The 14,659-nt window shown below is 40.3% G+C and overlaps 1 protein-coding gene across 1 annotated transcript in view; it reads right to left on the bottom strand.

The window, feature by feature from the left end:
* F8 (coagulation factor VIII, procoagulant component) overlaps nucleotides 1–14,659 on the bottom strand; it is a gene marked incomplete at its 3' end in the record, with an annotated part of 34,091 nt that overhangs the window by 17,775 nt on the left and 1,657 nt on the right. The gene's annotated exons all lie outside the window — the stretch shown is intronic.

The following is a 14,659-nucleotide window of genomic DNA, read 5'->3' on the forward strand; positions in this document are numbered from 1 at the left end:
ATGAAATGAGTCAGACACAGAAAGAGAAATATCACATGTTCTCACTTATTTGTGGGAGCTAAAAATAAATAAACAAATAGATAGATAGATAGATAGATAAATACACAAATAAACTCAGGGGGGGGGGAGAAGACACAACAATCACAATTCCTTAAAGTTGATACAACAAGTGAATAGATATGAGGTTGTTGTAGGGGGGACAGGGAAGAGGGAGGGAGGTTTCGGTAATGGGCCACAATAATCAACCACATTGTATATTGACAAAATAAAAGAAAAAAAACAAACTTGGATCTACAGAAGGAATGGACAAGCAACAGAGAATGAACAAGTGAAGAGAACATTCATCACAGAAAAGTCAGTAAGCAACCAAGTAAACTGAATGACTTAGCCAATTATTGTTTGCCAGCCTCTGTGTTGGCACCCCAATTCTGGCAAAATGAACATATGATTGGAGAAGCCGAGGCTGATGCAGCTAGTCCACCTTGCCAGCAACCAAGAACAAAGCTAAGACCCTGTTATGTCACCCTTCCTCCAGGAAACCATCCAGCCACTTAATAAGATTCAGTAAGCACCACCATTCAAGGCCATACAGAATATTTGATCCATTGGCATGAGGTCTTGCATAACATTGCATGGACCAAGAGACCCACTTTAAAGCAAGGAAGTACATGACCATGCGATCCACTGGTCTCATCCCATATCATACTTCCCAGAATCTACCTACTTGATAGAAGGATAGAACAACTTATGGAAGGCACAGCTGAGGCATTAGGTTGGAAATAATCCTCTTAGAGATAAGGACAAGGCACCATCCTTCAGGGTGCAGTATATACCCTAGATCATGGCCGGAAGAGCATGATGGCTGGTTACCTCATCAGGAAAGCCACTTGGACCAGCAGAAGTACAGACTGAGAGGGTGGGGGAGAGATCTAGAGTGGGCAGTACAGGAGGGAGATGATGAATACCAGGTGCAGACTTAAGACAAGCTAAAGCAGCAAAGGTCGTGGTCTGTCCCAGACCTTCCTATTTTGCTTTTTCCAAGAAAAGAGGCCTGTCACAATCCTGAAGGAACCATTCCAGAATTTATGAAGCAAATGGATCTGGGCAGCAGAAGCGGTGGACTGTAGTAGAGACTGCGGTGTGCTGACAGCTCTCATCGGAATCCCCCAAAGTCACGCGCCTTTCCTGGTTCCTATGGGGGTGTATAGGTCCAGCCACCTTACCTCAGGAGGGCACATCTCTGCAGAGTTAGCCTAGCCTGAGCTCCCTGTGGAATCGGCTGATGTCTTTGTTGAAACTACATCGGCTCAACTTCTCCCTCAGCCAATACAGCTTTCTTCACCTCCCCATAGGTGTTCATCCTGAGGACCCTCCCCCGCAATAAATTTCATGTATGCGAAAAGAAAGGAAAAAAGAAGCAAAAGAAAAAAAGAGAGAAAAGCAGACAATAATTTCTCTTATTTGTGTGTTTAAAAAGCTATAAAAATATTTGAACGATGTCGGTTGGAAACATTCTTTTTTCTTTCTTTCTTTCTTTCTTTTTTTTTTTTTTTTTAGCTGATTTGCTTTCAGACAATCCACCACCAGCTGTAAATCTGTGGAAACTCTGCCATGCAATCTTAGTGAACATGATTAGCAGAAAACTGCTTAGAAATACCAAAAACGTAAAAAGCACCAAAGTGCTGGCTGGTTAGCTCAGCTGGTGAGAGCATGGTGCTGATCTGATTGCAGACACAGCAGACCCTGCTATGTGCCATTGCAGGAGTCACGTCCAGCAGGAAATGCAGGGAATGGCTGAAAGGAGAGGACTGACACAGACAGACACACAGCCAGTTGCTCACGGAAGGAGGCTCGGTGACTCCCAGACGACGGCAAAGTCAAAGCAGAAAGGACTGACTGATCAAGAAGATGAGGGAGATTTCCTCTTAAGAGAGACCGAAGGCGGAAGGGATCTCTAAAATGGTGAGCAGTTTAAACCTAGCAGGTCAGCTTCGATTCGCGTTAAGTAACAAGTGTCAGAAGCACAAGGAGAAACCGGCCAATCCGCAGTCACAGAGCAAGACCTTCACGCTCCTCCGTGGGATCCAGCAGCAGGTTGGCTGCGAAAGCCCCTTGACACTGTGCACGGTTTTGAGCAGACCTCTCTCGAGGAGACTGACTGAGGGGGGCAAAGTGGGGCTGCCTCCGTTCCTGCCTCCCTCCTGTCCCGCCTAGCCCTGCATGTCACTCCGTTCCAGGGCCTCCAGGACAGCCCGCGAAGCACGTCTTCACAGGAGCAGTTCTGCCAACTGCTGAAGGCCACGACAAATGACTTTCTGTACTGGCTGAGGGCCAGGGGCCAGCGTACTGATAAGGAAGCTCTTCCAGTACAAAGAGCTGATTTACGGAGCAGTGAATTAGGATGTGAATGGGCCAGAGGGCTAAACGGGCTGCACGAGCAGGTTGCTAGCGACCAATTCCATCCAACCTGCTGCACTGCCACCTCTACCTCAGATCACACCCATGGCCATGTTGGGGAGCCCTGACGACCAGTTGCTGGGGAGGAGGAAGCAGCCTGAGTTGGATTTACAGATGGATTAGCTCGATATGTGGGTACAAGCCAAAAATGACTGCTACTATTCCATAGTCCTAGTCAGGGACGGCTTCGCTAGAAATTGGTGAAGGAAAATCCCCCCAGTGGGCCCAAATTTGGCCAATGGTGCTGGTTGCCCACTTTGAGTAAAAAGAGAAATGGCCCAGGATTCAAATATGTACAGGCTAATGGATGAACAGCAGCAAATGGATTTGCTGTCTGGTCAGGCGCCTAGAAGGAAAAGGACTGGAAGATCAGAAACAAGCATGTGTGAGGTACAGGTATATTAGTGAGTGGGCACAAAATAGAAAGATCTTCACATCATATGTTTATGCCACAGAAAGCGTTCCCTGTGGATAAAGCCCAGAACAACAGCATAGGTAAAATGACGCTGGCAATTAAAATCAGATAGTCTCTGCACAGACCATCCCAGTTCTGGCAAGATGTGAGCTAAGTGCCTCTGGTGGCAGGGAAGGAATTTACGCATGAATCCAAAAGCCTGGGTTCCCACTGACTAAGGCCGATCTACCTAGTGTTGCCACCAAAGCTCAATCTGCCAGTAAAGAAGTCAGTGCTGGGCCGGCCGGGTGGCACACTCGGTAGAGTGCAGCGCTTGGGAGTGAGGCAGCGCTCCCGCCAAGGGTTTGGATCCCATATAGAGACCGGTCCGCTCACTGGCTGAGCAAGGTGTGGGCGCGACACCGAGGGTTGCGATCCCGTTGCTGGTCACGAAAAAAAGACAAAAAGGAAAAAAAAAAAGAAGTCAGTGCTGAGTTCCCAATAGGGCACTGTCCCTTAGGGAGACCAATCAGCTTCTCGGTGGCAAGATGACTGCATTGGTCCCCTTCATATTAGAAAGGACAGCACTTCATTCTGGTAGAAAGACTTAATCCAGGTATGAGTTACCATTTCCCACCTGTAGGGCCTCAGCCAGCACCATTATCTGAGATCTTACAGAGGATTTAATTCACCGATGTGGGATCATTATAACATCATGTCAGACCAGGGGACCACTGTACAGGAAAGGTGATGCGAGAGTGGGCCCATGACCACGGCATCACTGATTATGTCATATGTCGCCCCATCCAGAAGCTGCCAAATGCACAGGTACAGCTCCTTCTCGGAGGCAGGTCTCTGTGAGGACGGATGGCCAGCTCCCAAGGTGCTGTTTTTACAGTGATTCGAGGACTGTCCTGTGTTTCCAGTAAAAAGAATACAGTGCATGGGTTTGGGAACCAAAGAGTGGCAGCCAAACAAACTGCTTACCAGCACACCCAGTGACCCACCTGGGGAGTCTGTACTACAGAGCATGTGACTCATCAGCACAAGTCCCCACGTAACATCTGAGACCACTATCCAGCAAAGGAGGTAGGGGAGTGGGCCTGTGACTGTGGCCTCCACTGGTCATGGCACGAGCCACCAGCGACCTAGGACATGGACGGCCAATTCAAGACACAACTGAGGCACCAGCTCAGGGATGATTCTGGCAAGGAAGGGTCGCTGTCCTCCACCATATGTTGCCTGCTGAGGTCCAAGTCCCCAACAGGAACCAAGGGGCCATGTGCTCCACCACACTCAAGTGACCCACCTGGGGAGTCTGTGCTTCCCTCCCTGCAACTCTGGGCCAGGCACTTTAGAAGGTCCTTGCAGCAGAAACCAAGAGACACACTGAATTAGAGGCTACAGGTGCCACCTGGGCACTTTGGACTACCTCATGCCAAAGGACAAGCATGCCAGAGGAGGAGTCCCCTGGGGACATGATCAGGAGGAGGGAGAGGAAGGGGAGCAGTAGGGAGAAGAGAAGCAGCAGAAGGTGCAGGAGGAGGGGGAGCAGGAGGAGGAGGGGGAGGGGGAGCAGGAGGAGGAGGGGGAGGGGGAGCAGGAGGAGGAGGGGGAGGGGGAGCAGGAGGAGGAGGGGGAGGGGGAGCAGGAGGAGGAGGGGGAGGGGGAGCAGGAGGAGGAGGGGGAGGGGGAGCAGGAGGAGGAGGGGGAGGGGGAGCAGGAGGAGGAGGGGGAGGGGGAGGAGGGCGAGCGGTGCTGTCATGCTCACGGGCGGGCGAGGCGAGGCTGGCAAGAATGTCAGCTGCCCCGGGAACACCGGTGAGGACGTGGAGCTGAGCAGCACTAGGATGAGGCTTGTCATGGAGACCCGGAGGGCTGCCCAGAAAAGCGGTCGGTCCCCAGCCATGGGTGGGGGCATGCTGCGGGAGGACGACCTTCCACTGAGGTGCCTGGGGGGACTGCGTCAGCTGCCACGCAGCCGCCCGCCCGGCAGACCACGCCTCTCCCCGGATGGACAGCACTTCGTGACTGATCAGAGCTGGGCTACAGAGCCCTGGCTGTGCTGGCCCAACTTGGAAGGGTCGTTCCAGCTCCAGAATGCCCTGTAGGGTTGGCCAAGCCTGTCCCAGAGCCTGCCCCGCAGCCCACTTCTCCCTCTGCCCACCCCTGCTTCCCCAGGTACTGATCCCGAGGACACTCCAAATAAAGTCCCTGCACGTTAATCTCTGTCTCAGAGTCTGCTTCTAGGGAACACAACCTGTGACATTAATTCATATTTAAATGTGGTCTAATAACACCCATCTCTAAAAATGTCCATGGCAGTAGTCTTGGCACAGGGCTATGTTGCTTTCAGTCATTTAAGAACATTATTTGACGCCCATATCATCCTCTTGGTTCTGCTCAGTCTACATACTTACTTTCTCCAAAGTTTCTATTGGTTTCTAACAAGACTCAAACCTATTTTCAGAGATAGGTATTTTGACATAAGCTAGCACAGTGCTTAAACTTTATTTCTGACTAAAATGAAGATATAAGGCACATAAAAAAATGTTTCCTAGAGCAAGATCTTGGAAGAGCAGAGAGGGAACAGGATGAATAGCACACAGAAATGCTTTTGCCCCCTCTGAGCGCAGATAGACAAACAAGATTGTGAGACAGAGAAACAGAGGCCCAGGCCCTACTCTAGAAGGATGTAGTTCAGACAAGGACTGGCTATTCAAAGGGACACACTAGACATTCCTAAGAGCATCAGCACCATCCGAGAGTGCGGTTCAGTTCTGTGATGAGCCTATACAGGACAATACACAGCTCCCCAGCCTCAGACCTTTTCCATTCGAATGAATATTTTCCGTTGCAGCAGAAACACGTGATTTATTTGCCTGTTTCACTTTCAAGGTAACCTGCACAGTAAGTAACAAAATGTTCCAGGGCTCATAGGTTTTGCTCCTTCCTTACTTTTGTGGGGTTTTTGTTTGTGTATCTCCCTTGGGATTCAATATATAAATCCTGCCAAATATATTTGGCAACAATTGTCCTTGACGTGGACTGTTCTTTCACATATTATCTAAAACCGATTGGAAAACCTATTATATTTCCTGACCCTTGCTTAGAAGCCGAGCAGCTGCAGGAACAGATAATATAAAACTGAATTTCCCTAGCTGTTTATTTCAAACCTTGGCACAGGTTGTCAGTATGTGTCCAGAGTCAGCTTATCCTATTAATCAGTATCAAAATAATCTTGGTTATAAAATGGTATCATCAAAAATAAAAATTCTTTCAGCTTTTGCTTTGTAAATACATGGGACTGCCTACACAACAGAAACCTAGATAATAAATGAATCATTTAATTTAATTTTAAACTCAAACTATTATTCACCATGCCCCAGGCTGCATGCCAGATAGACACTACAATGCAAAACACGGTATATTATGTAGAATTATCTCAATATTAATTGTTAACAAGACCAACATTAACAAATAAGTGGCTAATTGTTCAATTACGTACCAGGCTACTTGGCCTCTACTTCAAGGTCATTAACATTGCTCAACTACAGGCTATACAGACTATAGAATAAACTTGGATCCCTTCCTTATACCATACATAAAAATTAATTCAAAGTGGATCAAACACCTCAATGTAAAAAAAGATAAACTGGACATCATCAAAATGAAAAATTTTGTGCCTCAGATAATACCATTAGGAAAGTGTAAAGACTACCCACAGAATGGGAAAATATTTTTATATCATAGATCTGATAAGGGAATATATAAAGAAATCTTACAACTCAACACTAAAAAGACGAAAAATAAGCGAAGGATTTAAATAGGCATTTCTGCAAAGGATATATACAAATGGCCACTAAGCACATGAAAAGACACTAAACAGCATTAGTCATCAGTGAAATGCAAATCCAAACCACAATGACATATCACTTCACACCCACTAGGATGGCTAGAATCCAAAAGATAATAACAAGTGTTAGTGAGAATGTGGAGAAAACAGAACCCTTATATACTGCTAGTGGGAATGTAAAATAGAGCAGCTGCTTTGAAAAACAGTTTTGTAGTTCCTCAAAAAGTTAAATATAGAATTACCATGTGACCTAGCAATTCTACTCCTGGGTATATACCTAAGAGAAATGAAAACATATGTCCACACAAAGACCAGTACATGACTGTTCACAGCAGCATTATTCAGAATAGCCAAAAAGTCGAAACAATCCAAATGTCCATCAACAGATACATGGATAAATAAAATGTGGTATACCCGTACAATGGAGTATTGATCCATAAAAAGGAATGCAATACTGATATATGCTATAACATGGAAGATCCTTGAAAACATTATGCTAAGTGAAAGATACTAGACACAACAGGCCACATAGTGTATGATTCCATTTATATAAAATACCCAGAAGAGGCAAAAACACAGTGACAGAAAGTAGATTAATGGTTGCCAGGGGATGGAAGAAGGGGAAAAATTGGGAGTGACTGCTTAATGAGTACAGGGGTTCTTTTGGGGTTTATAAAAAATTCTGGAATTGGATAGTGATGATAGTTGCACAACTTTATGAATATACTAAAAACCACTGAATTGTGTATTTTTAAATGGTGGGTGTTATGATATGTGAATTATATTTCAATAAAAAGGGTGGATTTAGGAAGGCAAAAAAAAATCTATACTGTACTGAAAATGGGTGAATTTTATAGTGTGTAAATTGTACCTCCAAGGAGTTTAAAACATGTAAGGGGATATTGTGAACTTTATGCTATTAAATTCGACAACTCAGATGAAATTCCTTTTATTAAAATTGACCCTAAGTGAAGTAGAAAATTCAAATAGCCCTTTATCTACTAAAAACATATAATTCATAATTAAGACCTTTTACACACACACACACACACACACACACACACACACACACACACACACACACAAAAAAAAAAAAAAAAAACCCTCCAGGATAAGATGGTTCCCCTGGTGAATACACTCAAATGTTTAAGAAATGATCCCAATTATATACAAACTCTTCCATAAAATTACTCCTATATCAAAATCAGATAATGACATCACAAGAAAATCACACACAAATATCCATCACGAACATAGACACACACAAAAAAACTTTAACAAAATTGTTTTAGTTGACTTGGGCTGCCATAACAAAATACCATAGACTGGGTGTCATAAACAGAAGAGATATATTTTATCACAGTTCTGGAGGCTGGAAGTCCTAGATCAGGGAGCCAGCATGGTTGCTTTCTGGTGAAGGCCTCTCCTCCTGGCTGATTTCCTTCTCACTGTGTGCTCATGTGGCTTTTCCTTAGGGCATGTGCACAGAGAAAGATCGTTCTCTTTTCTTCTTCTTATAAGGCCACTAATCCTATTGAATTAGGACTCCATCCTTATGACCTCATTTAACCTTAATAACCTCTTAAAAGTCCTATCTCCAAATACAGTCACATTGGGGGTTAGGACTTCAACATATAAATCTTGGGGGAGGGGGGTAACAATTTAGTCTATAGCAAAAATATTAGCAAACTAATACATCACAACCAGGTTGTTTTTTTCACAGGAATGTATGGCTTGTTCATCACTCAAAAATTAATCAAGGTAATTCACTATATTAACATAATAAACAAAATAAACCATATGATTATTCAATAGATACTGAAACAGCATTTGACAAAATCTAACAACCAATCTTGTTAAAAACTCTGAAGACACCTAGAAGGAAACTTCTTCAACATGACAAAGGGTATCTATGAAAACATTGCAAGTAACATTGTACTTAACATGAAATGTTGAATACTTCCCCCCTGAAATCAGAAACAAGCCAAGGATTTATGACATCACCAGTTCTATTCAACTTTGTACTAGAAGTCCTTGCCAGTACAGTAAAGTATGAAAAAAAGAAACAGAAGGCATCCAGTTTGGAAAAGAAGAAGCGAATTGTCTTTATTTGCAGAAAACATTATCGTATATGTAGAAATCCTGAAGGAAGTACAAAAAGCTAGTAGAGCTTTAATGCAAATTTAGCAAGGTTGAAGTAAACAAAGTCAATATACAAAAATCAATTCAATTTTTACATATTAGTAACAAATGATTGGAAAATGAAAGAAAATAAAAATGATACAATTAACAACAGCACAACCCCCGCCCCCGAATAGCAATACTATTAATAAAATGTATCCAAGAACTACACTGTAGACCACAAAATTTCCTAGAGAGGAATTAAAAAGAAAATCTAAATAAACTAAGAGTTATATACCACGTTGTTGTACTGAAGGATTTAATGTTGTTTAGATGTCAATTCTCCCTGAATTGACCTATAGGCTCAATTCAATTTCAATCAAAATCCCAGTAGGTGATTTGGTGGATGTGGACTAGTTGACTATAAAATTACTATAGAAATGTAAAAGCCTAAATATATCAAAAGCAAAATTTCATCATGTCGAAAGGATACCTGCACTCCCATGTTTATCGCAGCTCTATTTACAATAACCAGACTACGGAACCAACCTAAGTGCCCATCAATGGACGACCAGGTAAGGAAAATGTGGTGTATATATACAATGGAAGACTACTTAGCCATGAAAAAGAATGGAATTCTGCCATTTGCAGCAACGTGGATAAGCCTGGAGAAAATTATGCTAAGTGGAACGACCTAGGTGCAGAAAGAGAAATACTGTATGTCCTCACTTATAAGTGGGAGCTGAATCCATAAATAAACAAATAAACAATAAAGAGAGACAGAAAGAAAGAAACAACAATCACAATAACATGTTGAACTTTCAGAAGGAGAGAAAAGAACTGTGGTTACTAGGGGGACAGGAAGGGAGGGGGGGTTGGAGGGGGGCTAACAAGAGATTGGTTAATGGACACAAAGAAGGACTACACATTGTAATGATGAATAAGGTAACTATCCTGATTTGACCATCACACATTGTACACAACTATTGAAAGTCAACTTCGTACCCTACATATATATATGATAAATTATCTTTTTATAAAAGCAATTTCTTTCTTTTACTTTTTTATTTTGTGACCAGTAAGGGGATCGCAACCCTTGGCTTGGTGTCGCCGGCACTGCGCTCAGCCAGTGAACGCACCGGTCATCCCTATATAGGATCCGAACCCGCGGCCTCGGTGCTACCAGCGCTGCTGTGCTCCTAGCGCCACACTCTACCGAGTGAGCTGTGGGGCCGGCCCAAAAGCAATTTCAATAAAGAACAAAGTTGGAGGTTTTAGACTGCCTGATATTAAGACTTACTATAAAGTACAGTAATCAAAACAATGTGGTACTGGCATAAGCATAGACATATAAATCTATGGAACTAGAGAATCCATAAGCAGACTAGCCTATATATGGTCATTTGATTTTGTACAAAGGTGCCAAGGCAAGTCGGTAGAGAAAAGAAAGTCTTTTTACACCATACAGAAAATTTAACTCAAAATGTATTATAAACCTAAACATAAATGCTAAAACTATAAAAGTTCTAGAGGAAAACATAGCAGAAAAGCTTTGCTAACTTGGGGTGGTCAAAGATTTCCTAAGATAGAAAAAAAAAAAGAGCATGAATTATAAAAGAAAAAAAAGCTAGGACTTAATTATAAGTTTCTACTATTAGAAAGGTACCACTTAGAAAATAAAAATGCAAAATATAGACTGGGAGAAAATATTCAAAACAGATACATCTAAAAAAGTGCTTGTACCCAAAATATATAAAGAATTCTCAAAGCTCAACAATAACAAGATAAACAATCCAATTAAAAATGTGCCAAAGATTTAAATACACTTCACCAAAGAAGATATAAGAATGGCCAATTATATAACTTCAAGTAATTAGTTGAATGTTCCCAACACAACAAGATGACAAATGCTTGAGGTGATGGAAATGCTGAACACCCTGGTATGATCATTGCACACAGTATGAATGTACCCAAATATCACATTGTACTCCATAAAGAAATCCAATTATCATGGACCAATTAATAAAAAAGAAAAACAAAAAATTTCAGAGACAGAAGTAGATTAGAAGTTACCAGAAACCGAGAGGAAGGAATAATGAGAAGTTATTGCTTAATGGGTACAGAGTTTATGTTTAGGATTAGGAAAAAGTTTTGGAAATACACAGCATTGTGGATGTAATTAATTCCACACAATTGTATGTTGTAAAATGCTTTAAATGGCAACCCTTATGTTATATATGTTTTATCAAGATAAAAAAAAAAAACAGGAAAAAAAGAATGGCCAATTAGCATGTGCAAAGATGCTCAACATCTTTAGTCATCAGAAAAATGCAAATTAAAAGTACAGTGAGATACCACCATGCGGTCATTAAAATGGCTAAAATTAAAAACTGGCAGCATCAAATGTTGCCCAGGATTTGTTGTAACTGGCATTCTCCTGTGTTGCTGGTGGGAATATAAAATGATACAACTATTCCAGAAATCTGTCTGGTAGTTTCTTATAAAGTTAAGCATGCTCTTATCATGTGATCCAGAAATTCCACTCCTAGATTTCTAACTGACATAAATGAAAACAGATGTTCACACATAAATCTGTACAGGAATGGTTATAGCAGGTTTCTCTATATTACCCCAAACTGGAAACAATCCAAAGGTCCATAAGCAGGTGAATGGGTATGCGAATGGTGATATATTCCCATAATGGAGCAGCAATGAAAGAACAACAACAAAAAAGAACATATTCGTTTTCCTAAGTATTAGAAGAAATGCAACAAGATAAGCCGAAAGAAACTAAGAAGAGATCATCAATAAAGATAAAATTTAAAAATAAATTAAGTATTTAAAAATAACTAGGGAAAACATATAAATCCAAAAGCTCGTTCTTTGAAAAGACCACCACTAACAACAAAATAGACAAATTCCTGGCAAGTTTGTTTACACATAAAAGATAAGTAGCACAGACAGAGGAATTTAGGAATGAGCTTTTGGGTAAGTCTTAATTGACTTTGAAACAATAAATAATTTTAAAGTTATTTCAGCTAATCTAGGCAACAGAAAAAGATGAAGCAGTAACCAATTCATTGGATAAAGCCAAAAAAACTTTAATACCAGGACCTAATAATAATATTTTTTAAAACTGCTGTAGATCAACGCCACATATAAAGGCACACAGTGTCTAAAGAAATATTAGCACATAGAACCCAGCAATAATCAAGTTATATGAACAGTAGATTGTACTCCAAGAATGTAAGTGTATTTAGTGTCTGGAAATATATTAACATAATTTACTTGTCAATCCACATATTAAAGAAGGCAATTCGGATGATGCTAAATGATAAAATGTCATTTATAATAAAAATTTTATGGTAAATGGGAATAGAAGTAAGAAAGACCATTTACCAAAAACGAACAGCGAATGTTTTAAATAGGTAAATATTAAGACTATTACAAGTAAAATCATGGAGTAGACAGGAATGCTCACTTTTATCATTATTATTTCATATTTTCTCATGTTTTCTAAGAAATTCAATAACATCAGAAAATAAAATTACTGGCTATGAACTTTTAAAAAGAGCTAAAATATGCCTCATTTTGCTAACGATATGATCGAATACCCATAGAGACTCTAGGGTAAAATTACTAGCATTAATAAGAGAATTTGGTAAGGTAGCTAGATTTAAGATGAATATACACAAACCAATACCCTCTCTCTATTCTTGTACTAAGCACTTAGAAATGGAAATAGGAGAAAACTATTTTATTGACAATAGCAACACACGTATAAAGTGAATAGAGATAAATGTAATAATAAAAATACTGAAATGTATTATGTTAATAAAATTACTGTATAAGTTTAATGAAATTTTACTTAGAATCACAACAGGGCTTGGCTCCTTTTGATTGGAAAAATATCTTAACGCTTTTATATGCTGAGAATTGCTTTCACTTACCAAATATCAGGAGACATTATAGGCCCATCAAATCAATATGGTATTAGCATAGCAAGATAATATAGATAAATGAAACAGCATAATGAATCCAGAAATATATGCTAATATACTTGCCTATGAGAATTTTACATGATTAATGTGTTGATTCAAATCAGTGGCAAAAGATGTATTACTTGATAAATGTGCCATTGCAGTAGGTTATTGCTCTGGATGGAAATAAAACTAGACAGATCCCTCCCTCATACTATATACAAAAATAATTATCAGATGAATTGAAGCCATAAATGTAAAAAGCAAAACAGTAAAAATCTTGCAAGAAAATCTGGGTAATACATGTACAACCTTGAGGTGTGGATGACATTTTTAACCAACACTGCCAAGTCTGATGATATGAAAAAAAAAGATATATTTGACTGTAAAAATCAAAAACTTTTTTGGTAAAAGTTATAAACAAAGTCAATAGACAAACAATAGATTTTGGATGAAATTACAGCATACATGACAAAAGGTTAATACTTGTAATAATAGAAAGGCTCTCATAATTTTTTTAAAAAAATGAAACAGCCCAAAGAAAAATGGGTAAAACATATGAATAATTAAATCTGAAAGAATAAATCCACAGACAACAAACATTTAAAAAGATGCTCAACCTCATCAGAAATAAAAAGAACACAATCAAAGTAATGATGTAACGTCACTCTACTTCTAAAAGACTGGCAAAAATTAAAATGCAAGATAAAAACTTACTGCTGTTGTGAATGATGGTAGAAATGTATGAAGAGTTCTGGCCTTTTTGGAAATTAAAGCTAAAAAGGAAATACTCCCTTCATTCCAGCAATATCCCTTCTAAGAATCTTTTCTATAGAAATATGTAGTGATATAGGATATACTGGCCAAAAAACTGGAATAAAATGAATGCACTGACTAAATTATGGTACAGCCATACCACAGACTCTTTTACAGCCATTAAAAAGAATGAATTAAAGCTATGCCAATTGACTTGGAGAGAGATATACTAGGTATTAGTGAGTGAGAGATGAGTGTACAATATCCCACTTTTGTAAAACAAATAATGAACAGGTAAACCTTTATCTGTATGTGTGTGTGCGTGTGTGTAGATGTATGTTATTATACCAGGGTTACATGGTTGGGGTAGGTAAGAAGTGAGCTGATGTGGAAGGAGGGTAGGCAGCCAAGCAAAAAGAACAAAAATGACTATAAAGTAAGTATGACATGACTATATTTAATATTTACCTTGCCATTACGTATGTATTGAGTTTAAGTATTTATAATACACATTCAAATAAAATGAAACAAAATTTAAAATAAATGATTTCAGCATTCAACTCAAGCAAAAATAGGACAACAAAATGAAGCAAAGGAAATTAGAAAGAATGAATGAATTAATGAAAATCAAAGCAGAAGCTGATACAACAGAAAGAAAATTAAAAAAGGATTGATAAATCAAACCAAAAGATGGTTCTTGACAAGACCAAAAAAAATCAAAGAACCTCCTGGAAATACTACTTTTAAAAGAAATTAAAAATCATAACATTTTGTATCCCATGAATGTATACAATTATACTTTGTCAATTTACAATAAAAAATCATACATATAAAACAATTTGCAAAAAAACGAGAAAGAGGGGCCGGCCCGGTGGCGCACTGCGCTAGTGCGCCGCTTGGGAAGCGCAGCTGCGCTCCCGCTGAGGGTTCGGATCCCACATACAGACCGGTTCCCGCTCACTGGCTGAGCGAGGCGCAGGGGCAACACCGAGGGTTGCGATCCCGTTGCCGGTCCCGGTCCGGTACGGGGGCGACACTGAGGGTTGCGATCCGTTGCCGGACATAGTCCGGTACGGGGGCGACACTGAGGGTTGC

The sequence above is a fragment of the Galeopterus variegatus genome, unplaced genomic scaffold (assembly GCF_000696425.1).
Source record: "Galeopterus variegatus unplaced genomic scaffold, G_variegatus-3.0.2 Scaffold4604, whole genome shotgun sequence".
Classification (NCBI taxonomy): domain Eukaryota; kingdom Metazoa; phylum Chordata; class Mammalia; order Dermoptera; family Cynocephalidae; genus Galeopterus; species Galeopterus variegatus.